At 48.2% G+C, this 25472-nt stretch overlaps 1 protein-coding gene across 8 annotated transcripts in view; it reads right to left on the minus strand.

Moving 5' to 3' along the window:
• The window catches only part of ZNF536 (zinc finger protein 536), a 440212-nt gene that overhangs the window by 57669 nt on the left and 357071 nt on the right, over window positions 1-25472 (minus strand). The window lies entirely within an intron of this gene.

Consider the following 25472-nt stretch of genomic DNA (forward strand, 5'->3'; position numbering starts at 1 on the left):
TCCCCAGTTAATACAGTAACTTGCAAAGTTCAGCACCATGACAGCAGTTTCCAGTGTGTGAGGCTGGGACGGACGATAGAAGGTTAGAATGGATGACGGGAACCCAGTAGAGGTGGGCAGGGAAAGAGGGAGAAGAGGCTGTGCCACAGGGTATGCAGGAATTTAAGCAAATAGTTCCTTGGTTTATGCCAAACCAGCTTGGGCTATGAAATCAAGTTGATCATCAGGGTACTTCACCGCGGACGTGTTGTAGACCAGGCTTTCTGTGCTGACTCGAGGAATATCAGGACACCCCAGGCTGAGGCTCTTGTCAATACCAGATTTCCCTTGTGTCCCCAGATATGGGGTGTGTCAGCCCTGAAGTCCTGCCTTGCACTGTGTGGGAATCCAACAAAGACACCCTCGGTCCTCCTTGCAGAGGCTACTCAGAGAAGCGTGAGAGGCTCCTGTCTGTGCTCCAAGCCCTTTGCTTCTCCAACAGAGTTGACTGAATCCTCTAGGGTAGAGCTGGGAGCCTTCGCATCATGATGATGAGGGTTTCAGTGAGATTTTAGCTCACTGAACCTCGGGCCCACTGTCCTCTCCACAGCAAGAGCCCCGCCTCCTGGGCACTAGGCCACCTGATCTCCTTAGCACCTGGCCCCTTCACTTGCTGCTACTTGTTGAACTCTCAGAAGCCTGGACACACCTGTCCTCTCCTGAGTCCATCCCTCATACTCTGCTGTGGACCAGGGGTGGAGGAAGGGCCAATAGACCCCCACAGTGGACACACTGGAAAAATCTTTCCCCACCCCAGTCTGAAAACCCTGTGGCTGGAATGAAGCCCAAGTGTCCTCCAAGTGTACTTTCAAAAACCAATATACAAAAAAAAAATTTTACAATATACAATTTGTAAAATTAAGGAGCTGAAGATTACTTAGGAAAGAACAATTTGCATTGCAAACGAACTTTCTGATTTATAGAGTCACCACGGGGTTCCTTACACGAGTCAATCTAAAATAGGATCCAGCTCACAGTGCATCTAAAATGGGATTTGGGTGCCAAAACTCAACATACACACCCTCTGCAGTGGCCTCCATTGGCATGGCCATGGTGAGGAAGAGGGGCTCCACAAACTTCACTGCATTTCCTTCTCTGAAGGATTTCTTGCTGATGATTGCTGCTCTTATCACGCTGGCCTTCTTTTGGGTTCTACTGTTGTTCCTCAGCCTTGGATAACTGAAGCCCTTCCCATTTCCCATGTGGGGCCTCTATAAGGTCTCAGCACTGCCATGCAGGCTTCAGGAATTTTCCTGACTCCTCTTTGCCTTCATGTCTCATATCGGAAAAGATAGCTGCTCATTTGGGAAGGTCCAAGGCTTAAAATTAAGTTTGAGTATATAAATAGTTCATCACTTTGATGCATTCTATTTCTAGTAATTTGCCCCAGAGAAATATGGGGGCACTCAGGATGCTGAAAGGGGCCCTGTTTGTGTTCAAAGACATCTTTGCATTGCATGTGTAAGCATAGACTTAGCACAAACCCAAATACCCTCCATTAGGAGAAAAGTCTGTAAAGATCCAAATTAGGGTAAGAGTTCTCATAACATGAGAAATTTTTCATATTACATGAACACTGCACTTATGTTGTATGGAAAACCCTATGTTCAGAGGGATTGCAATTACCCAGGAAGGGCGGTGTGTGTGTGTGTGTGTGTGTGTGTGTGTGTGTGTGTGTGTGTGTGTGTGGTGACTGGTGGGGGAGGGAGGTGTCTGTCAGGAAAGGAACCATCCCTGGAGCATCTTCCTCAGTAAAGCATCTTTAGGAAGATTTTTCTCTTCTTTTTTCTTTATCAGAAAAAAAAATGTCAAAGGTGGTTTTACTTCAAGAAACTACTGGTTGTTTTTCTTATTTAAAACAGAAAACATACTGGACTAAAAGCAGTGAACTCAAAGTAAACATTAATTGACTCATATATTTGTTTAAAGAGTCAAATTTCTATAAATGTCAAAGATTTTAGCTCACTAATACCACAAAATTATTGGGACCAGGGAAAGAGTTCAGTGTCAGGAGCACAGGGCATGCACCAAGCCTTGAATTTTGAGTCCTGGCTGCAACTGTCTCCCCTCCCCAGCACTGCCAAATAGTAACTTTGGAGTTCCCAAGCACTGTTGCTCCATAAACAGGGCCCAAACAGCTCTGCATCACAGGACTCCAACACCGAACCACTCGGCCCACTGGTCCAGGTGGTCCCTGGGAGTAGACCACAGGGTTTGGAGTCCCCTACACACCCCCCAAGTCTCTTTAAATACGTCTTTCTTGAAGAACATAAGTTATTCATAAGTGGGGGTCCCAGCTGCTGGTGCAGAGATTTCTACACTACCCTACACTGAGGCTGGAATAGAAGGTGTGTGTGTGTGTGTGTGTGTGTGTGTGTGTGTGTGTGTGTGTGTGTGACCTTTTTAGCTGTGATATTTCCATAACCCTCTGACTCTACATCTCTGGAAGAGTTTCTAGCATCCCACCTACCTACCTTAAGCCCTAGGAAACTGCTCCTACAGACAGGCCTATGAAGGACATCTTCCTACCAGGGTATAGGGGTGCCTGGAGTTGGGCTGAAACGGAAGTCCCATCCATACTGCACAGGAGTGAGTGTGCTCCAAGAACTTCCTGTCTTGGTGAAACTCCAGGTAGGTCCAGAATAGGCCCCAGTGCTGCCATTGCTCTATGACCTAGTTGGGGACCAGCATAGAAAGGGAGACCCAGGAGCCGGGGTGAGTGCCAGGGTGCAGGCTGCTGGGAGCAGGCTGTGCGGGTGGGAGGCTCTTTGGCTGCAAACAAAGACAGACTGGGACTTGGCCCTGGTTCTTACTAGGCATAAACCCATTATGCCTTGATTTGCCAATCCTTAGAATTGGGGAAGTAATCTTATTCCCTGGGGATTTGGGTGTGCTGAATCAAAAGGAAAGAAATAAGTCTTCTTTTAAAGACCGAACCAGAGCTGACTGCCAAAAAGGAAAATAAAAAAAATAAAAAAGCAATCTGGTTTCAGTTAATTAAGGAGATGTTAGTTTACTTCCACTTCTGGCGATTGCAAAAAGCCTTGTATCAAATCATCAAGCCTATGGAAAGGAAGTCAGAAAACGGCATTTAAAAAAAAAGTACATGTGTGTACATGCGAATGTGTGAGTGTGTGCTGTATCTTTGTGCATGTGTGTATGTGTGTGGCTGTGTGTTCATTATTTTAGGCATAAGAGAGCTGTCACGGAGGCCAGAACTCAAGTTGCCAACAACACTCTGATACGAAGGGAGCCCAGAAGACCGAGTCTGGTATTGGCATTGCTTACCCTGGGGCTGTTATGAATTTACAAGTGGCAGCTGAGACTCTGAGAAGCTAAGCAAAGTCTTGCACAGTTCCAGGACCCAGGAAAAAAAACCACGGTGCTAGGGCCTGGCAAATGGAAGCTTCCAACCCTTTGATGGTGACCCCGAAAGGACACAGGGAGTAAAGCTAGCAGGACATAAACAGACCCTTAAAACTTTTTTACATTCCCCAACAGCTTGTGGAGATTGGACCCAAGCTTCAGCCTACTAGAAAGCAAAGCACCTTAGCCAGGCTGCAGGCTGGTCTGAGCTGAGCAGCCCGATGTGGGTTAGGTTTACTAAGCTTGAAGTGGGTGACCAAGCCCCTGCTTCTTCCTCACCATGGAAGGGGCCTTTTAGCTAGCACAGCACCTTTTCCATAGGGCGCTCTCTGCTAGTAAAACTCCAGCCTGAGCTAACTGTCGGCATGGGGCTATGGCCAGCATTACACTCTGAATAAGCCAACTCATGTCATATGGACATCACCCTCTGTGGGGGTCGGAGGAAGCTTTGGAGAAATACATGTTTCTGTTCCACACAGCTGACCATCCCACAATAGCCTTTTCTAGATTCTCAGCCCCCTTTCTCTTCAAAGACCCTTCATGAGAATAGTTTTTTTTTCCCCACTTGCAGTCACCCTCTGGCAAACACAAGTGGGTTAACTATGATCAACCTACTCAGCACAGGGCCTCTGACCAGTCCTTGGGCTGTGACTGTCGGCACTAATAGTTGTACGGCGAGGTGAAAGCTCTCTGACTCTCCGAGTTCCCAAGTATGCAAAGATTTCATTACTAATACTTTGCATCGGTTACATTGTCAACCAATACTAATTTGAATGTATGATTAAAATCAGGCCACCTGCTTCTATGTACTTTAATGTGACTGCTCTATCAAAATTACATAGGTGACTCACATTATATTCTTATTTGGTGGTGACAAAGTAAAGGCTAAAATTATCTAAAATGTTTATACAACATTTAACACTCAAAAACTTATCTGTACCAGAAAATAAGACCATATGAACCAAGGGTAAGGAATGAGATAACAGGTAATAGAGGCTGCACCACAAGACCCAAGGAAGAGCTAGGTGATGTTCCTTAAAACAATACTCACTAATAAAATGAAGAAAATAGAGAACCCAGTGATTATTTTTGGTAAAATATAGGCCTCTACAAAAACCCAACTGAGAATTTTTAGATTTAAAAGTTCCATGTGGGGAATTAAAAACCAGATAGTTTTGGGGCTGGAGCGATAGCACAGCGGGTAGGGTGTTTGCCTTGCACATAGCCGACCCGGGTTTGATTCCCAGCATCCCATATGGTCCCCCGAGCACTGCCAGAAGTAATTCCTGAGTGCATGAGCCAGGAATAACCCCTGTGCATCGCCGGGTGTGACCCAAAAAGCAAAAAAAAAAAAAAAAAAAAAGAAAGAAACCCCCCCCCCCAAAAAACAAACCAGATAGTTTTGACCTCCATGAAGAAAGCAGCAGAGAAGAGGAAGAACCCCTTTCTTGGGGGCCCCTGTTAGCCCCGCTCTGGGCCATTTCTGCATCATGCTCATCTGAATCGTGGCAGTCTTTTACATCTCTAAGATACCTGTAAGGTGTCCTTCCCAGAGGATTAGGGGCGTAAGCCACATGGGTGCTGCAATCCCAAGGACTTTCATGGCAGATGGAGGAGACATGTTTAAGCAGAGTAGCCGTCTTGCCAGGTATTAAGCAGCCCTCTGGCCAGGGACTTATGGCCTGCCATCAGAGCTGACCTCGGTGTGACCCAGAGATCTGGATCACTGTCCAGACAACTAAACGCCATCTCACTGAACGCTTCTGGAAAAGGCTCAGATCTTGACAGGGCTCCTTCTGGGTGGTCCCTGAGGAAGCCATACAGATGTTTGTGTCTTGTTGTGACATCCCAAATGTCCAGAAGAGAGCAGTGAAGACAGTGTGAAGAACCTTTTATTTTGTCTATACAACACTAGCCTCGCACAAAGTCTGGTGGGAATCCCTTGCTGTTTGGGTTCACCCTCACCATTAACAAAGATCCATGGGGCCCAAGTGATATCACAGCAGCGAGGAGGCTTGCCTTGCATCCGGCTGACCCAGGTTGGATCCTGGCACCCTGGATGGTTTTCTGCACACCTCCAGGAATGATCAATGAGTGCAGAACCAGGAGTGAGTCTGAGCACTTCTGGATATAACCGCCAAACAAACCAAACCAAAAACAAACAAACAAACAAAAAAAACCAAAAAGACCTGGCATTCCCCAGAAGAAAAATGAGGGAATGACCAGCATGAGGGATCATGGTCAGCCTTCTTATGTTTGCCAGAAGAGTAGCAAGTGGAAAACAAACTATTCTCATGAAGGATCTTTAAAGAGAAAAGGGACTGAGAATCTAGAAAAGGCGATTGTGGGGGTGGCCAGCTGTGTGGAATAGAAACATGTTATTTCCCCAAAGTTTCCCCTGACCCCCACAGACATGAGTTTTCTTCTGAAGAGTATGATGCTGGCCATAGCCCCATGCTGACAGTCAGCTTAGGCTGTGGAGTTCTACTAGCAGAGAGCACCCCACGGCAAAGGTGCTGTGCTTGCTAACAGCCCCCTTCCATGGTGGGGAAGAAGCAGGGGCTTGGTCCCCCACTTCAAGCTTAGTAAACCTAACCTGCAGGAAGTCATATACATCATTGGGATATAAGATCATGGCAGGACTCGACTTCAAAAAATTGCAGGAACTAAGTGGGACTTGGTTCTTTCTCCAGAGATTTTTTTTATTAGTGAAACACCATGAGATACAGTTATAAACTTACAAATTTTTGTCTCCAGAGATTTTTGAACAAAGAGTGTTTTTGAAGTCGGGATGTTGCGGTCCAGGGGAGGGAATTTCTGTAGAAGGCCTCTGTACAACTCTGCCAGGGCTTCTGGAAGGAAGCCATCAATCCCATGAGAAGGGGAAGGCGTCTGAGGTCAACAAGAGGGACAACCTGTGAGACCAGAGGTAGCAGAAACCTGAATCTTGGGAATACCCACAAATAACTACCATGGGGAAAACCTCAGGTCTATTTCCAGCCCTGTCCCTTCCTGCCTCACTGGGCTCCATGAAGACCTGGGTGGGGCACAGGGGGCACATAGCCTGCCCCATGCCCTAGCCAGATCCAGGTGAGCTGTGGGAGAATTTCCCAGCACAAATGAGATTTGTCTTTTAGATGGTAATATCTTACTGATCAAGATGAAGGCACAGAAGGACCGTGTGTTTGAAAGAGCCAAAGGCATGGAGGGACCCCACCCATGTGTCAGTGTAAGTGGGTTGAGAAAATATAATCATATGGAAGTGTCCTAAAGAAGGACGGGGATCATATTCTCTGCCTCTGCCCTGAGGACTTTTCTCTTTGGATAAACCATGATGGACTAATGACCTGAACTTCTTAGCACAGGACAAGTTTTACTTCTCAAGCAGAAGTAAATGGAACCCCCTTACCAAGCAGTGTGTCCTAATTCTTCTGTCCTATCCACGGCTTCCCTAGAGGGAAGATAACTGTCCACCAGGCAGGCCAGATATGATCATTCTCCCCTTCCACATGTGGGAGACCTTCACTTCTCCATCACTTACATGCTGATGTCCAAGCCCAGATTAAAAACAAACCACTACCACCACCACCACCACCAACAACAACAACAACAACAACAAAAGCAAAAACAAAAAAACAGCTCCAGGGCTGGAGAGATAGTACAGTGGATAGACATTTGCCTTGTATGCAGCCAACTTGGGTTCAGTCCTTGACACCACAAATAGTCCCGTGAGTCCCTCCAATGCTAGAAGTGATCCCTGAAAATCACTGCATATGACCCAAAAACAAACACAAAATAAAATAGGCTCCAATTTCAGATACCTATCAAACATATGAAAACACTAATTTGAAAAGAAATCTGCATCCCCATGTTCATTGCAGCACTATTCACAGTAGCCTTGGCATCAAATCAACTGAAAGGTCTAATGGCAGATGAGTAGCTAAGGATGTGGCTTAGAATCCACGCAATGGAGTACTACTCAGCTGAAAGAAAAGATGACATCTTGCCATTGGAGACAATGTGGATGGAATTTGAGGTGACAGTGCTAACAAAATAAGCCAGAAAGAAAAATTCGGATACCAGAAGATCTCACTAATATGTGGACTGTACATAAAAAAAAAATCCAAAACAACTGTTAGGTCTCCATTCTGGACTGCCTCAATCCCAACCTGGGGTATGTGATTGCTCATTTTAATTGATGGCATTCTCTTTCTCTGTCACCCCTCTTTTTATTCTCCAAATAAACTACTTTACTCACATACCAAGAAAAAACTCTTAGACTCTGACCACAAAATGGGAGTTACCAAAAGAAAAGGTGAGAGTGGGAAAAACAGATAAGTTGGTAGAAGGTTATTAGATCACTTTATGAAGAAGATGTGTGAAGTTGTGCTACTAAAACATACAACACTGTAAACCATAATGACCTCAACTAAGGAGAAAGAAGGGAAGAAAGAAGAAATAATGAGTAGGAAGGAAGGAAGGAAGGAAGGAAGGAAGGAAGGAAGGAAGGGAGGGAGGGAGGATGGAAGGGAGGAGGGAAGCAGGGAGGGAGGGAGGGAGGGAGGGAGGAAGGAAGGAAGGAAGGAAGGAAGGAAGGAAGGAAGGAAGGAAAGAAGGAAGGGAGAAGGGAAGGAGGGAGGGAGGGAGGGAGGAAAGAAGGAAGGAGGGAGGGAGGGAGGAAAGCAAGCAAGCCAGATCCTATTAGTTGATCTCCATTCTCCAGTTTTGTGTTTTATTTTTTGTTTTTTTTTGTGTTTTTTTGTGTTTTTTTGTGTTTTTTGTGTTGTGTTTTTTGTGTTTTTGTTTTTTGTGTTTGTTTTTGACCCACACTCAGTTGGTGCTCAGGGCTTACACATGACTCTTCACTCAGGAATAACTCCTGGTGGTGCTCGGGGGACTCTATGGGATGCTGAAGACTTGAACTTGGGTCAGCCTCATTCACAGCAGAGCCCTACCCATTGTACTATCTCTCCGGCCCCTGGTCTCCATTTTTAATATTTGGCCTCTAGTTTAAAGTAAACCCCTTAGGCAAGATTCCAAAAGGCCAGAGGTACCTTGGTGAGAAAATGCACTTCAGCTGGGCCTGTCCTCAATTTTCTCTCAAGAGACACTTCTGGTAACTGCTGTAGCCACGGGCCCCCACCCCCCTCCCGTACCGTGCACAGTGGCCAGGGAAGGGCTCCACCCAGGAGCAGGGTGGCCGGGATGCGCAGGAAGCCACCCGCTCAGAGGCGCCACATGGCAGGGAGCTGGGTCTGCAGCGGGCAGGGAGGAAGTATGCTCTCTCTCCGCGTCCTGCTGTGTTTGGAAACCCCATCCAAGAGGCAGCGTATGGATCTGTGTATGGATCTGCTGTCGCGTAATGAAATGGTGATGGGAGGCAGTCCGGAGCTCCTCTTTCCACCGCCACCAACGGATGCCATCCGCAAGAAGGCAGCTGCTCCGCCAATCTGCCTGCTTTTTCCAGTCAGTACTCGCTCGGGGAGTCAGGGACACCTCAGCCACACCCAGGTGCTGTCTGTGCCCTCAGAGAACCATCTGTGCCTACAGGCTCCCAGAGCCCTTCGGTCACTCCTTGCTCCTGGCCGGAGTGCCAGAGGCAGGAAGGGTCCTAGGGGAGGAGAGGGGGGTCCAGCAAGGCCTCCCCAGGATGGCTCTGGGCTCAGGCAGGAAGCCATCTTGCAGCAGGCTGTACCAGGGATGGGCTTTGTGAACCGCACGCTCTTGCTCTTTGTTAAGATGACAATAAACACCAAGCAGTAACAACAAAATCGAAATATGTGATAAGCTCCCCCCCCCCAACCAAAAAAAAAAAAAGGATGCTGGAGGCTGGAGGCTGGGACTGCTGTCCTTCCCAGATACCTGTTCACCGCGACTGCCGTCCTGTGCCAGCCCCCAGCCGCTCCAGAATGTGCCATATGCCTGTTTCCTTACTTAGCCTTGTTTGGGAGGGGAATCCTTCAGAGAATGGAAGGTCCCCACGTACTTGGCAAGCCAGACAAGGACAGCAGCCGCATGTGCACAGGGCGGTGTGTTCCTGCACGCACACACACCCACAACCACACATACACACACACATACACCCACACCACACACACACACAGCATTCTTCTCTCTCCAGACACTAACTTTACTCAGCAGTTGCTCTTTCTGGGATAGTAACCAAATTAAAATAAACTCAGCACTAGGAAATCAGAGCAAATGAAGGCTGGCTTGGTCCCACGTGCGGGCCAAGACGTCAGGCCGCACACACTCAGGTAGGCGGAGAGGAACACACACTCCACTGAAGTTTGCGGTTCCCAGAAAGGGCTGCTGAGCAATCGAGGGGCTAAGCTGCTTCCCCAAGATGAAACTCCTTTCTGGGTGGATGGTTTGAGGCAGTGACACTGCCACCTCCTCTCTGCCTCATTTGCACATGAGAGGAAACATCCAGTGGCATTACATGGGGGAAGCCGAAGTTGGTACAAATACAACCTAACAGGAAATCAATGGTGTTTGATCATCGAGGACTTCCGACTCTGCCTGCCATCAGCGGTGCATCTGCTGGGATGACCTAGGTGTGTGGAAGACACTCATTGCAAGTGCCTTCTGGGGTTTGCTGCGAGGACTTCTCTAGTCCATGGTGGGGGGTCCGGCTGGTCCCCAACATGGCACGAAGCTGCCTGAGGAACACATCCCTTCTCTCCTTAGGAAATGAGGAGACTGGAAATATGGCAAGAACCTCTCAAGGGTAACCGTTTTCCCTGACTGGTATCTTAAGCTTGTCAAGTTCTTAGCCAGAGCTTTCCAAGGCGAGTTTGGAGAAGCATATGGTGCTCGCCCAGTCCATATGACTGGCTGAGCGTCGACCACTACTGTTGATACAATATATCACTTTTTTCTCAATATTATGACAGCATTTGTCAATGAAAATTAAATTACTGTCAAACTTATCCTGCTAACTTACGGCACAGCCATCAGAGAAAGCCAGCACCGCGCCTTAAGCCAATAGGACCTCATCTTTATGCTCCACCAAGATGAGGGAGAGAAAGACGCTGGAGACTCCAATGCCAGCAGGGTTGGACTGCCGAGTCAGCGCAAGATGGAACCTTCCTGCAGCCCCAGCTCCAGGGAAGGGGCCTCCCTCGAGTAAAGATGGGGGCAAGGGTATGTCCTTTCATGGCATGTCCCTTCACGGGCACACACATGGGACAGGTCGACTTTGAAGGACAGGGCACCACATGTTACACACATATGCCGGGTAAAGGTGGGAAGATTCCGTCTTTAAAATCAAAGATGCTCTGGGTGTGTTTAACATCTCATACTGACGTAAGGAAGCAATCATATGGAAACATTTAAAGCTAAGATGAGGTCTGAGAGGAATATCCGTTTCTGTCATCTGAGCACTCTGGGTCTGCCCTCCAGTACCTGAGATCGAAGGCGTCTTGCATTTTTTTTCCACAGAGCAAGTATATTCATTATGAACTTTTAAAAATTTCCAATAATCAACATTAAAGTCAGCCGTTTCCTGTGAGCTCATATTATTGAAATGTTTTTCAAGGAATAGGGAGGCTAGTGGAACTGTGGGGGGTGACATGTTTCTAAGTAGCAGAGTGCCCTTAGCCACACAAACACACACACACACACACACACACACACACACACACAATCTTCCTCCTCATCTAGAGGAAACACCTAGAGCTAATACTAACTAATGGATTGTGAACAGGATTTTGTCTTCTTTAGTTTTCCTCACCATCTTGCAGAACAAGATCTCAACTAACTCCAGCAGGCAGAGAAGAGACTTTAGCAACATCAGACAGAAGAGCTAAGGACACATACACTAGGCCTGCAATGGCTGACTGCTTTAATAGCGTTGCTTCTTTGGTTAAGAACATTCCAGAATAATGCCCAAACCTAGAAAGAGGAATAAGAAAAAAAATGCATCCTTATCCCGATTAAGCTGTCTCCATCATTTTCAAGATCACACCAAGCAATTAAAGCAATACAAGGAGTGTTCAGCAAACCTATTCCTCACGGTGAAGTGGTTCCGAGCAGACGCCCATTCTCCTCTCTTTGAGGACCCCAGGACTCACTCTCTTGGGGAGAGATCACGGTCACGGTCACGGTCCTCCCGTTGTTCATCGATTTGCTCGAGCGGACCCAGTAACGTCTCCATTGGAGATTTTGTTGTTACTGTGTTTGGCATATCAAATACGTCACGGGGAGCTTGCCAGGCTCTGCCGTGCGGGCGAGATACTCTCGGTAGCTTGCCAGGTTCTCCGAGAGGGGCGGAGGAATCGAACTCGGGTCGGCCATGTTGGCTGCTTGTAAGGCAAACGCCCTACCGCTGTGCTATCACTTTGGAAACATAGGACCCAGGGCATGCAAGAACTCAGGGCTCCCTGTGTTTGCGGAGTCAGTGCTTAGGATCATGGTTTATAAGTCTAAAAATTAAGCAAAATCATGTCTTCCTGCAGAGTCTTCAGCTAGCTGCAGAGTCCTTGGTGGCTCAGACAATGAAATGGGTGCTCTTGGGTGGAGCGAGGCTGCAGGTCATTCTTGAATGTCTTGCTGGCAGTGCAGAGGAAGCCACACCTCCGCAAAATGGAGGAGGAAGTAGAGTGGAGATTTTCTTCCTGCCCATCACCTGTCACCCCACACAGCCAGAGTAATCTGGGGACCAGCAGCAATGTCACCCACCCCCACCCTTTCCTTACTAAACAAGGTAGAGACAGGCATCCCTAGGCATTTCTCCTCTGTGGCAGGATCCAAATGTCTGAGTCTGGCTCTACGCAGCAGGTAAGAAGAACACCAAGGAACGTTCTTCGTTTCTTTTCTTGAAAGCCCCCACTATTCACCACAAACGCCGGCGGGAGGGGAGGGCCAGGCTGGAGGCCAGGCAAGGCACAGGCTGCAGGATCTGGAGGCAGCCCTGGCAAACTCCCACAGTTGGATTTTCCCTTCCCAAACAACACAAAGAGGGGCAGGCTGGCCACGTAACAAAAGCCAGCGTGGGTGGCAAGGTGACTGCACATTTCAGCTCGACTGCTCCGGTGTGGGGCTAGCACCTGATCACCAGATGCTCCAAGCAGATGGCCAGGGAGGGCGAGCCGGCTCCTGGTTGCTTCGGAAGGGTTGCAGGAGAACGAATCCAGAGAGCCGGCCGGGAATGCCCACTGCCTGGCCCCGCTTCCGCCATAGGCACCCTTGCGGGCTGGAGCCTGCAGCCTCTGTTTCCAGGAGAGGCTTCCAAACACCCACCAACAAGGAACCAGGCTCGCCAGCAGATGTCCTTTTGTCCACGGAAGCTTTTAGGGTTTTCTTCTCTGGATGGTCTTCTGGAACAGGCCAGGCTGCATCTGTTATCTGATCCAGAAGGTCTCAGTAAATGTGATTCATTTGCAAATTAATTTTGCAGCGTGTGGCTGGGTGAGCAATAAAAAGGAGCCTGCTGGTGGTGCCTCGCCCAACCTCACCCGCAGACCCGAGGTGGTGCTCCCCGTGACGTGGCAGAGGTAGGCTCTGAACAATGACTCGGCCTCCTAGGAGGCGGAAGCAGCTCTTCGGATCATATCAGGAGAACAGGAAGAAGGGAGGGAGGGGAGGCTGTGCCAAGGAGGGCCTGGAGAACAGAGAATTTTTCAGAGCTTTCTCTCAGCAGAACCTGCTGGCAGGGTCTGTAGACCAGAACTCCAAGGCTGTGTGTGTGGGGGGTGGGGGTAGATGGGTGGGGGGCCAGCCCACTCTTCGTTCTGTCTGGGGTCTCCTTTGTCCCCCCAGGTACACACAGTCAAACAGCGTGGACGTTGTAGACACACGCTCACATGCCGGACAACTCATTGGTAACACAGAGTTTGACTGCTTATCCACCAATGGGTCCCTCATCTACAGACGCTAGGTAAATATTATTCATTGAATAAAGGGATGAAATGTGAATGACCAGGACCAAGACTTCAGCAGTCTACCTCTTGTCTGCTTGCTTCACGCATCCATGACCACGTGAGATCACCTTCTATACTGTTCCTTTGGTTTTCAGGTTCACGGTCTCTGTCCCTCAGTTGATGGAATTTCTTTTTTTTTCTTTTTTGCTATTTGGGTCACATCCAGTGATGCTTAGGGGTTACTCCTGGCTCTGCACTCAGAAATTACCTCTGGCGGTGCTCGGGAGACCATATGAGATACTGGGAATCGAACCCTGGTCAGCCATGTGCGAGGCAAACGCCCTACCCGTTGTGCTATTGCTCCAGCCCCGATGGGATTTTCTTAATAGCAGACCCTTACCTGTCCTGCTTCCCCTGCTTGGAATGTCCCATCCGGTGCAGCACCAGGCAGTGCAGGTCGGCATGGTCTCTGCGAACTCTGTGAGTGAGCCCCTGCGTATTTCCTTCACTGTCCCTGCCTTGCCCAGCTTGGGTGCAATGGCTGTCCCCGTGCTGCTGCCAATTGTGCCCGTCTGCCTCCGTGGACCCAGGCAACAAACAACAATGCCCCTCCGGAGAGGGTGTTCATTTCCCACGTCTGCACCATCTCACAGGGGTGTTTGGGTTTTTTTTTTTTTTTGTCCCATCCATGTGTTTGGTTTTTATTTTGTTCCCTCCAACCTCCTGACTGTGCTTAGGGAACCAGGTGGTCCAGGGGGTGGGACGTGGGGATCCCTCATTACCAACCTCCCATTCCACATCCCTGGCCCAGCACCTTCTCATGGTTTGAACAAAATGGGATGCCCCGGGCTGGTGTGATGCCCTGTTTACAAAGAAACAGGAAGCAGAGCCTGCGCACTGCCCTGCTGTTTAGGGTCTGAACTGTGGCGAGTTGCTCAGCTCCCCCACCAGGCTCTGGGGTTGGTCACTGAGGACCCAAGGGTAATAGAACTAGCAGATAAATAGCACTGGACTATTGGGGAATGGTCTCCCCAACATGCCCAGACATGTTGCACACTGGGTCTGGGCAGACTCGGGGTGTAGATACCACTCAGGGAGACAGCTAATGGCTGCTCACTTGACTGCCAATGACACACACATTTTAGAGAGGGTCTCGGCTTAAGAGGATGGTCCAATCACATAAAGTTTAGCATTACTGACCTATCACCTTTGCAACTCTGCTTTGTCCAATGCCAATGCCCAATGCCAATTAGGGCTAGATGCTGTAGTAAGGAATGCAGTTAGGTGACAATTCTTGGGGCATGAGACTCAACACCAGATTCCTGGTGCTTATAAAATGCACCCAGACACTTCCTACTGGGTCACTCTGCAGGGACAGGTTTTATTTGCTAGGCAGGGACAGATCTTCCCAGCTCTGGTGCCTATTGCCATGCTCCATACTGGAGAGCCGATGAGCTTTCCGGAAAGCCCTGCTGATTCCCATGGAAGGAGAGGGCCGCCAAGCCCTCAACTGAGGCAGCAGGCAGACCAGTGCACGGCCAGTCACCAGCTCTGCAAGCCACTGGACCTCTCTGACCTTCACATGTATAGAGCTATCAGGAGACCCAAGTCATAGGATGATTTCGGGGTGTTATAATTCCTGTGTCTTCGTCCAGTGTCTACCACTGAGCAAAGGATGGATGATGGCTGCCCACCCTGGGCTGAGGCCCACCCTGTGCCAGGACTTTAGTAGGTGCCTGGAGTGGAACAGGGGGTGAGGGGGAGGCTCCTGCCTGACACGCAGGGCTGTGGGGGTCTCTCGCTGCCCGGATGCAGGTGGAGACAGTTGGTATCTAGAAAAGTTTGGGAGGACAAGGAGGGAAAGGGGTAGTGCTGGGACAAGCAGGTGGCTCAGAGGCTCCCAGGTGGTGGCAGGACTGCTGAGCCAGCCATGGAGCAGGCGTGGGGCCTGGTGTCAGACCCTTGGCCCAGACTCTCCCTGCGGCCCTGGCCTGAGGCCAACACAGATCATTTTATTTGGCCTACTTAGCATTCCCCCCTGGGTGTTGAGGATGATTCATCACTTCTGGGCCACCCCCACGGAGAGAGGCTCCTACCCTAGAGGGGCTGTGTCCCTGCCAGTCTCTGTGACATGACAGCCGCCAGCCCCAGGCGCTCCCCACAGGAAGAGGCAGCAGTGCTGAGAGGGGCGGAGGTACAACGGGGCATTCTGAAAATCAGCTGAAAGATAGGAATATGGGTACCCCTCCTTTGAGGGCTAAGCTGCCCAGCCTCGTATGAGGGGACCCCTGCTGTGCCAAGCCACATGAGGACAGGAGACCCCACACCAACTCCTCCTAGTCTCAGGACCCTGCAGGGGCTGAATGTTTGGGGGATACTTTGGAGGGCATCAGTCTAAGTTTCATCACATGTGAGGTCCAGTGGGTTCTGGTCTCTTGCACTACCCAGTATGCTTCAGTGTCCTTATTTTACAAGACGGCTTTAGGTCAGAGAAGGTAAATAACCTGTCTAAGGTCACACAGCCTCCTGGAACCCAGCTATCTTATCTTCCAGACTTGGGTCTCTGGAACATGTTGACTATATAGCACTAACCCTGAAAACCTGCCCTGTCTGGAAGAGCCTGCCTGGATGGGCAAAGGGTTGAGGGCTCCAAGCCCAGCCCTCAGAAGGGGATCTGGGTGGACTCAGGGAGGATCTCCCAAGACGACGGACTTAGCTGAGTGCCACTGCACTGGGGTAGCAGGTCGGGGAGAGGGGATGGCAATACTGGGTCATGTCACTCCAGTCTGACTCATGCTCCTTTCTCCACATTTTACCAGTTGAATTGTTTTCCAACAAAAGCAGGATGAGGAGATGAGGCTGAGAAGGTGGGGACTTCTTTGAGCAGAGCTGCCAGGGCCACCTAGAGGCCTTCTCCCTCTGTATTGAGGAATACTACAGCTTCTCCATCAAGCTGCATATTTGGGGAGAGCCCCCCAGCATCACATAAAGGGCCCACAGTTTCCACAAGGTAGCTGATGGTCTCCTTCTGGGGGACCTGTTTCCAAATGGCCACAGCCCCCCAGAAGTTTGAAATCAGGATGGAGCCCTTGCCAGCCCGAGCCTCTGCCAGCTCTCTCAGAAACGAACAGCTTGTATCCCCATGAAAATCAATGGATGGAACAAATTGTATTAAATTATGTAAAATGATACTAAAGAGCACATTCTACCAGTGGAAAGGAAAAAAATACAACACCCCCAAATCTTATTTTAATAAAACGGGTAAAATTATAGAAGACAATTTGGTGTGGGGGGGGGGAGTGCTCCATTTTGCTGAAACTGAGACTGGATTCTTGAAGACAGAGGCACAGGGCGGGCCCTCGTCCACCCAACAGTGTCAGGCATCATCCTTCTGTGTTTGACACCTGGGTGCTACTGAGGCCAGGGGACTCTCAGCGCGCCATCCCCTCCTCCAAGCAGACTGGCCACCACCCGCCAGTGCAGAATCACGTACACTTTTGGGAGCCTGAATTTACTTGCCTTTCGCATGGATGTGTTTCTCGTGGTAAATAACTATAATTAGCTTTGAACTTGCAGTATAACCTCTTGCCTATACGTGGGGGAAAAAAAATCATTTAAAAATATTGTCACCACTTCAATCCTTCCAATCCCTTAGCACAGCTGCTACTTGGGAAAAAAATAAAGTCAAGAACCTTCCAAGACATGGTGTTTAATGGGTCAGGAGGGTTTCTCAGACCCCTTCTCCCAGCCCCCACAGGGCCACGCCAAGGGACTGCACTGGACCTATGGCTGCCTAGGTGACATGAAAAGCAACCAGCATGAGACCAACCAGAATCCCGTTACAGCCATCTAAATGCAGCTCAATGGGGATTAGGGGCTGGGCTGGTGCTACAGTAAAGAGAGCAGTTTTCACTCTTGTTTCTCCCCAGTCTAGGACCTGCCTGGGTCTGGTTCTTCTACAAGGCAGACTCCTAAGGCCCAATTTCTATGGAGCTCATCTAAATATTATCAAACTCCCACCCAATCTCTAGGAGAAAGCATAAAAAAAGGTGACCCCTAATGCCGACAATACTATCAAAATATCAATAAAATAATGCTGGGACTGAAGAGAGAGAACGGTGGGTAAGGTGGTTGATCTGTCTGAGGCTCACTAGGTTTGACAATCCTCTGTAGCACATATGATTCCTTGAGCCCTGCCAGGAGTGATTCCTGAGAGCAGAGCCAGGTGTAAGCCCGAGAACCACTGGGTGTGACCCCAGATTTTAAAAAAAATTAAATAAATTAAATATTGCTAATATTTACAAGAACACTCTTCTAAGTACTTATAATGATACTGATCTTTTCTCCTAGTGACATAGAGAGCCAGAGAAGATCACCCTCTGAACTCCCTCTTTGGCATATCTTAGGAAGAATTTTTTTCTTTTTGGGTCACACCCAACAATGAACAAGGGTTACTCCTGGCTCATGCACTCAGGAATTACTCCTGGCAGTGCTCGAGGGACCATATGGGATGCTGGGAATCGAACCCAGGTCAACCACGTGCAAGGCAAATGCCCTACCCACTGTGCTATCACTCCAGTTCCATAGCTTAGAAAGATTTGCTGAGGAAATTCACTCTTGGGGTTGGTGGTGGCTCAGTACATCCCTTGGTCAGTAACTGCTGGTGAGGTGTGAGTGGAGCCAGGAGGCTCAGGCACAGAGGCTGCTATTGCCCCCTTGGCCCATGGCAGCAGAGCCCACTCAGCACGGGGCATTTGTTCATCTGTGGCCAACTGGAGTTCTGGTCTCATGCCCATCCCTCACTCCAGAGGAACTGGTGCGCTCATTCTCCAAGGCCCTAGAGACTGATGCCCCCGATCCCTTTTCTGCTTCATACCAAACTCCTAACACTGCATTTCCCAGAGGCTATGACTCTTGGACATTTACAACAAATACATTGGAAAGGATTCTATCTCCTCCAACAGATCCTGGGCTCCTCTGGCCGGCCTCCTCCTCAAAGAGGCCCACTATGGAGTAGACAGCATCTCAAGGTAGAGAATCACATGAGGATATTAGAGAGGAACCATAGCTTCCTGGGTTGTCTAACATCGAGTGATCCTTTGGGGCTTTGGCTCATAGCCCACCAGTGTGTGGGTATACCCAAGGCTCAGAGTAGACTCAGCACCCACAGTGGGAACGGGTGCTGGGCCTTGCTCAGATGATCCTACTTGGAAAGTTTGGTGGATGAGACTGAAAATAGTGCGATTGAAAGGAGCACTTGGAGAGCCAAGCAAAAACTTAGATATCTTCTCCTCCTGGTTTCAGTATTTCAAGGGCATCGGAGGACAACCCACAATGTGGCACGCCTGCTCTACGGCCCAGCCCATGCCCACATGACAGCACCTCCCCTCTCCAGGGAACCCCACATCACAACACAGCCCGTTCAATAGCACACACCAAAACCCTCATTGCAGAACACCTGTGATGCACCCCGCAGCACAGCTTACCACACATTATAGCACACTCCCCCCATTTCTAGACACCTCACACCCACGTTACAGTGCAGCCTGCGATGCCTCCAATAAAGTCCCAGAGTTATCTGAGTCATTTTATGAAGTCGACGGACAGTTTACCCAAAACCATCACCAGAGTCAGTCTGGTTTCACTATAAAGTTCTTTCTAAAGTTACACTCCCTGGCTGACATGGGAGTTCCATGGAGTCTGTTGTTAATGAATTAACTTGTTCACACATATGCATTGAGCGCCCCACCCCCACCCCTTGCAGACACTATGCAAGTTCTGAGGGGACCCCCCCCATCACCCGCCCCACTCAAAAGAAGTAGGCAGGCTACCACCTCATGGTGTACTCCCCTAGGTCATGGGGTGACACAGGGCTGGGGGTGGGGGATTGGGAGGTGGAAGAGCCCTGGAGGAGGCCATGTAGGAAGGGGTCTGAGAGGATTGGGGAGGGAGGTGTCAAAGTTTCCAGGGAGACCTCACTGGAATTCTATCTGTCTGAAGGAGGTGAGACCAGAAGTGCGCTTGGCTGAGCAGAGGCCTTGGAGGGGAGTGATGCAAAGGTTGGGCCATGGGCTGCCTCTGAGGACAGGCTGAGATGACACAGTCTTGAGTTGTTCCCTGAGGCTTTGAACATCGTGGTGACAAGATGCTGAAAATAGTTTAGTTGGGATCAGGAGGTAGGCGAAGATGAAGCCTGTCAGAGGCCGTTAATAACCACTTGAGAAGTTCTGGAGTCCTAAAATCTCAGTGGGCAACTGAGGCCCCAGCTGGGCCAACAGGTGAGCTGACCTGAAGAATCTTTCAGAGAAACGCAAAGTGTTCCTGTTGTGGTTTACTGATTGACCTGCTGCCTGTTGCTGCTTCCAGGAGCACTCCTCAACCCCTGATTTCAGTACATGGTGGTTCCCCACAGCTCCTCAGTACTCCTTCAAAACCCCTTCAGGATACTCCACATCCCCTCAGGAATCCCTCATAGTCCCCCTCAGGACTTCCTCACAACGCCTTGAGGATACCTCACATCCCCTCAGGACTCCCCATAGTCCCCCTCAGGACTCCCCATAGTCCCCCTCAGAACTCCCTCACAGTTCCTTCAGGACACCCCACAGCTCCCTCAGAACTCCCCATACTTCCTCAGAGCCACCCCATATTTTTCCTCAGGACTCCCCAAAACCCCTTGAGGACTCCTCACACCCCCTCAGGACTCCCTATGTCCCCTCAGAACTCCCTGCATCCCCCTCAGCACTCCTTATACTCCCTCAGGACTCCCCTATTTCCCCTAAGAACTTTCCACACCCCTTCAGGACTCCCCCACACCTCCTCAAGTCTCCCTTATAATTGCCCCTCAGGATTCCTCCACAGCCCCCCTAGCTGACTCCCCACAAGGCCCCGTGACTTCCCAAGTTTGACTAGAGCCCCAGGAGGGGGTGAAAGGAAGAAAGAACAAGGATGGGGAGGTCAGCGCCAAGGAGGAAGCACAGAGGGGTACAGCGGGGCACTCCCAGCCCTTGCAGGCTCCAGGCTCTGTGAGTCAGTCGAAGGGAGCTGGAGCTATCTGCTGTGTGACCTCGCAAGGAGCTTCCTCTGGGGTTCGCTCTGGGCGCTAGTGGTCACTTTGGGCCAGCGGTTCCCTGGCAGGTGCCCCAGCCCAGTTAGCCCCAGGAGAGGGGAAGGGAGCTCTCCTAACCATGTTGGTTCACGGAGTCTGAATTAAGCTTGAACTTTGCCGTATTTCAGATTTTGTTCCCTCTAAACACCATTTAAATCTACATTATTAGCCCCCCCTTTTTTTTGGTCAAGTCCAGCTGCTGCTGTACTTACTTACAGCTTTTATATACAGCAAATTGCAAAAAACACCCAAATAAATAACAGGGGATCTATTCTCCCGTCCGCCTGAGGGTCAGCTGAAAGCCAGTGGCAATAACTAACCCTCTCCTCAGCAGCGGGAGACAGGGCCGTTTAGTGGAGAAGTGCACCCTGAGCGAGTTTGGGTTACTAAAGGTTCCCTGTAAATGCAGCGCCAGAAACTTATTTTTAATCTTCTGTTTGAGGAGCGTGGATATGAATTGAAGGGCACTGCAATGGCTGTCGTTTAAAAACGATTTCATTCAGGCAGGGAACTGGAGAGGAGAGTCCGAGGAGAGAGGAGGGCCCGGACACAGGGGATGGTGGTGGGGGGCAGAGGACCTGGGTCCTGCTTGCACCCATCCCAGCCCCCCTGGCTTTCTACATGCTGTCAACCTTACAACAAAACTCTGGCCCCCTTGCCATGCTGGCCCAGGGCATGGGCATAAAGACCCAGTTTGTAGGTCTGGAGAGAGGATGCCCTGGGGAGCTCTCAGAGGAAGTGGAGCTCTCCAGGACAAGGATCTCACAGAACAGGGGTATGTGAGGAAGGGGGATGCTGGATTTTAGCCTCTGCATGCCCCCAGGGAGCAGCAGGGTTCTGGGCATCTGCCTGTAACAGGGAGAGGAGCACAGGCCCCCTCTGGGGCCCTTTTCAAAGCTGGAGACACAGAATTGTCTAAGAAACTGATTGGGGGAATGTCCCCCCAAAAGCTCTTCCATCGGAGCTGAGAAGCATCTAATCCAATCCTGTCTGGTGCTTCCTTCTTGGTGGCGATTTTGCTTTCTGATCAGTGTCCCCAACCTCTTAAACTGACCCTCCCGTTCTCTCCCTCCCCACAAATATGTTAGAGGCTGTGCTTCCAACCTCACCTAAAAATACTTGCTAAAAATGAATGTGATATTCTAAATGTCACCCGCGGAAGACTACAGGAGCAGTTATTTCCTATTTATCACAAATATTGTCTAATGCTCTGTATCTAAAGAATACTCTTGATTAGAAAGGCCCTTCCTTTTGTTCCACGTTTCTAAAAATATAAAGACTATCATAAAAAAATAAAATCCTACTACAGGTGACATAAATCTTCCCCCATCAGACTTTTTAATTTTTTTTTTTTGGTGTGTGTGTATGCCAGAATTGGGGTAGCACATCATGATGGGGATTCAAAAAGAATAATTAAAGTTCTACACGGACACAGATCTGCCTCGGGGAGGACCTTTCATGTTGTTTTGCATTTCGTGTGTCATTCAAAAGGTTTGCAACTGGGAAATGATGTTGAACTAAAATAAGACAAGAGCACATTGACTGAAATTATACCCTGTCCAATGAGTTGACACCCCTTTAGACAGCTCACCACGACGGCTCAGAGCCACCACTGCTCTGCATATGGGTGACATTTAGACACTGCACAGTGGCTCACGGGAGAGTCATCTTGGAGAGGGGCATGTGTGCAGGGCCCGCAGATGCAGGAGGAAGACTGTGGATCACCTGGCACAGTGCAGTTGCCTGCATGAGCAAATGGAGACACAACCAAGAAACTCCCCGGTGCTTTGTTGCTTCAGACTCGCTGTTCGGGGGACTCTGGGGGTTAATATTTGTAGTAATGGTTAAATTTCAGGAGCTCTCACTTTCAGATTCCGATGTCTGGCTTCCTGGCACATGTTGGCATGCTGGTATGCTGTGGCATCACTGACCAGCTTTCCCTCCTGGTGGGCAACCCTAAAAGAACAGGGCAGAGTCTGTCCCTTAAGGCAAGACGTTTGCCCCTCCCCCCCAGATCCCCATGGTCCCCACCACTCCCTGCTGGGTCTATCAAGGACACTGAGTGGTGGCCAGCATTTACCCTTTCACTTACATGTTGTACACTTTTGTTTTGCTATAGTAAAATGGGGCTGGAACAATATAACACAGTGGGTAGGGTGTTTGCCTTGCATGCGGCTGACCCAGGTTCAATTCCTCTGTCCCTCTCAGAGAACCCAGCAAGCTACCGAGAATGTCCCACCCGCACGGCAGAGCCTGGCAAGCTCCCCGTGGCATATTCAGTATGCCAAAAACAGTAACGTCAAGTCTCACAATGGAGACATTACTGCCGCCCACTTGAGCAAATTGATGAACAACGGGAGGACAGTGCTACTGTGCTATAGTAAAATAAAGTAATATTTCTAGGGTGTGATATTCTTACTAAGATAAAAGAAAATAATATACAATTAGAAAAATAATAGACTTACTGAGACAACTTCCCCCCCCCCCCATCGAAAGACTACCCCAGTCCTTATATATACATGGAAATATCAAGTCCACATCACTGTTCATGTCACTTGCCTGACATCTATGTGCATTTATTTATTCAACAAATATTTACTGAATATCGACTCTGGGCTAGCATCTGCTCTAAGTAGCAGGGAAACAGCATCTTGTAAAGCAAACAAGGTTTTTGGAACCCATGGAGCTGCCTTCCTTCATGGAGGGTCAGGATATGGAATATAGTGAACTGAGAAATAAAGTGTTCGAAAGCAAAAATGCTGGGGTAGGGGTGAGCAGAGTAGATAAATATTTTTGAGAGTGTGTGGACTGAGTAGTAACTTGGAACATGCAGTTTGAAATTTTTGTAAGACTTTGATGCTTCTGCTTTGGTAACATCTGTCAAACTTCCCTCCTGCAGGAAGTCTTCCCAGACTACCTTAGCCCTGGATCCATTCCTGCCCTAGGGAACAGCAGCACTTGGAAGGATACACACATGTGGATCCCACCAAGGATCATATACCAGTTGCTCCTTTATGAGCATAGAAGAAGAAGCAGAGTCCCTGCTTTTTGGATGATGAATCTTAATCTGGGCATAAGACAGGTACATAACTTACTCTCGTAGCAAGTAGGAAATGCTGAGCTTCACAAAAAAATGAGGGAACAAGGATTGGCACCTAAATTTGAGTGGAAAGGCAGAAGCTGAAGCTAGAATGTAAGAGAAGACACCTGTTGGATTGGAACCTCTTTTTCTTTCCTCTGTCTGCTTATAACTGACCTTCTCCCGAACCCCTCGGAGGCGCTAGGCGAGCTCCTCATTCTGTATTCAAGCCCTCGACTCATCCCATCCCAATGTTTTTACTTCCATTTCCTCCAGTCATTTCTTTCAGGAAAAGCCTTTGCTAATACTGATTCCATAAAGAGCCATCAGAAATATGACTGCCAAAAACGATAGAGAATACAAATCAAGAGACAAATTTCTCTAGGAAAGGAAGGGAGCATGGCAGAATATGTCAAGCATAATGTTCAACTTCACATGCTAGGAAGGAAAAAAGAATCTCTTTAAGACAAATAAAGCATAATAAAGAGATAAGAATCAAAATATAAATGATCAAATAGAAGGGTTATGAAAGTAATGGAGAAAAATATAAAGCTGTTTTTCCACCAAAGAGAAAGAGGAAGGAAGGGAAGGGGAAGGAAAGGAAGGGAAGGTGAGGAAACAGAAGAGGAGGGGAGGGGAAGGGAGGGGAGGAGAGGAGAGGAGAGGGGAGGAGAAAGGAAGGAGAGGGGAGGGGAGGAGAGGGGAGGAGAGGAGAGGAGAGGGGAGGAGAAAGGAAGGAGAGGGGAGGGGAAGAGAAAGAAGGGAAGGGAAAGGAATGGAAAGGAAGGGAGGGGTGGGAAAGGAAAGAGAGGGGAAGAGAAGGGAAGGACAGAGGAGGGAGAAGAGAAAGGAAAGGGAAGGGGAAGGGAGAGGAGGAAGATATTTTTCGCAAACGAAAGTCAGTCCCACTAGAGGGAGAATTAAGTTGTCAGACACTGCTGATAACACATATACATGGAAGAAAATGTTGAGAAAATCAAACAAAGTGAATTTTAAAATACCAAGAACAAAAAGTAATGAAACAAGATAAGCCAAAAGAACATGTATGAAGTAAAGAACATTATAAAAGCAACTAAAAGTCAAAGACATAATACAAGGAAAACTGTCTTCAAATAGAGGAATGAAAAGCTTAGATTGAAAGGGACACTGAGCAGTGGGGTCACTGCTACATTTTAGGTTTCAAATAAGATAGAACCTTATTAATCCCAAATGAAAACAAATAGTAAGTATACAAGCAAACCAAGTGAAATAGTAAAAGGAAACAAAATGTTTAGATTATTAGACTTTAAGTGGCAAATAAAAGTGACTACTAGAATATTTAAAATATAAATGCTCGAGCGGGCCCAGTAACGTCTCCATTGGATAGTTTTTATAAATAGTTTGTGGAAAATACACAAAATGCAGTAAAGAAATATAAGAAAATAAAAGATACCAGAAAACAAAAAGAATAGATAAAAGATAAAGTCATAGAACAAATATATTTAATAAATATAAATAAATATAAATGGGATAATATTTTAGTAATTCAATCTTCTACTTAAAGAAAACATATCTATTATGAATTACATAAAAAAATTTTCGTGTATATGACTCATTAATTCAGAGGGATTAAAATTATAATGATTGATAAATATATAACATGAACACATAATAGGAAAGAAAGTATGATTTTCATAATCTTGTTAGGTGAGTTTAAATTTAAGGCAAAAACATTTAACTGGATCAAGAGACACACTTAATAATGATTAATTGCAGATGTAATTATTTCACATACCAAAAATTCATCAAGCATAATCACAAAATATAAATGATTTCTAAAATAGGATCACCAAAAATAGTAATGTTAACTGGTTGGGTCACATATCAAGTAGATAAAAATTAGAAGTGTTATGGGGAAAAAGTAGTGAAATCGACAAGTCAAATATCATAAAGATCTATCAAACTCCATTGTCTTAAAATGGAAAACATGTGCTCTTTTCAGATGCCTGTAGAGCATAAATAGATCTCTAGGAAATCTGGC

This window comes from Sorex fumeus, unplaced genomic scaffold, assembly GCF_029834395.1.
Source record: "Sorex fumeus unplaced genomic scaffold, SorFum_2.1 ptg000122l, whole genome shotgun sequence".
In the NCBI taxonomy this organism is placed as follows: Eukaryota; Metazoa; Chordata; class Mammalia; order Eulipotyphla; family Soricidae; genus Sorex; species Sorex fumeus.